Source organism: Trichomycterus rosablanca, chromosome 7 (genome assembly GCF_030014385.1).
Source record: "Trichomycterus rosablanca isolate fTriRos1 chromosome 7, fTriRos1.hap1, whole genome shotgun sequence".
NCBI lineage: Eukaryota > Metazoa > Chordata > Actinopteri > Siluriformes > Trichomycteridae > Trichomycterus > Trichomycterus rosablanca.
Window position 1 is genome coordinate 39,859,201 of NC_085994.1, and position 1,217 is coordinate 39,860,417.

Genomic DNA, 1,217 nt, shown 5'->3' on the forward strand with positions numbered 1-1,217 from the left:
CACACAGACTTACATCTAGGGGTAATTTAGAGCAGCCAACCCACCTACTGCATGATTTTGTGAGGCCCAAGTATACCCACATAAAAACAGAGAACGTGCCAAATTCCTTAGACACTCACCAAGGTTTCCATATGGTTTAAAAACATTCATTTTCCCTAATCAGTTTATAGTGGTCAGGGTCACAGTGGGCAAAGTGCCACTAAATACAAGACACAGACTAGAGAGGATGCACGCGCACACACACACACACACACACACACACACACACACACACACACACACACACACACACACACACACTCATTCATGACAGATCGGCCAATCCACCTCCTGCAAAGAAAACCTACACATAAATGTAGATAATTTAGACCAAAGAGGGAATCGAGCCCAGATCCCAGATCAATCAATCAACTAGTGCTCCGTTGTGGTCAGGGTCACAGTGCGTCCACTGCCACCCACAAACCAGGAAGCCTGTAAAGCGCTCACACACAGACTCCCATCTAAAGGCAATTTAGAGCAGCCAATCCACCTTCTGCATACGATCAGTCGAGGAACTGGGAGCAGGTGTGAGGATGCAGATGTGTGAGGTCCAGCTGCAGGTCAGGTGTTTATGAATGGATGAATGATCCGGGTGTGTGTGTGTGTGTGTGTGTACCTGTGCTGGATGAATCAGGTTCGAATCCCTCCTGCTTTGATGTGTATCCAGTCTGCAGCACCTGGATCTTCTGTGATCTTCTCGGATCTGCTCGGGATCTCGTCTGCTGGATCTGTTCATGAATCGGTGCCGAAGGCGGTTTGATCTGATCACACCTTCATTAATGAATCGGATTAATAATCGGATTGAAGTGCGGATCCGGATCATCCAGGCCGCTGAGAGTGCGGAGTCGGTGCTGGGTGAAGGAACAACCTACCCTTGAACTCTGCGCAACCGGTGGGCGGGACCTAACAACATTCGGCCAATCGGAAATGAGTAAAACGCGCCATCCTGCTCGCTCATTGGACTGTGAGAGGTGAGGTCTGCGTAATCTTAAGGCTACTCTGACCAATCAGAACTCGGTGGTGATGGCAAAACCGGCCAGTCAGGTTTAGCTTATAACAGTGACCACACACACACACACACCTAAATAGGGATAGTTTGATTTCACCCAGCTGTCACAATCTGCCTGCCTAGAGGCTTTTGGAAAATAGCCGACACAGCTGACACTGTCCACAGTCAA

At 48.9% G+C, this 1,217-nt stretch overlaps 1 protein-coding gene across 1 annotated transcript in view; it reads right to left on the bottom strand.

Moving 5' to 3' along the window:
• Nucleotides 1–858, bottom strand: part of mlec (malectin) — a 12,388-nt gene extending 11,530 nt beyond the window's left edge. The window contains exon 1 of the mRNA XM_062998703.1: nt 656–858. The gene's annotated coding sequence lies outside the window, so the exon portion shown is untranslated. The remainder of the gene's footprint in view (nt 1–655) is intronic.
• Nucleotides 859–1,217: the final 359 nt, after the last annotated feature.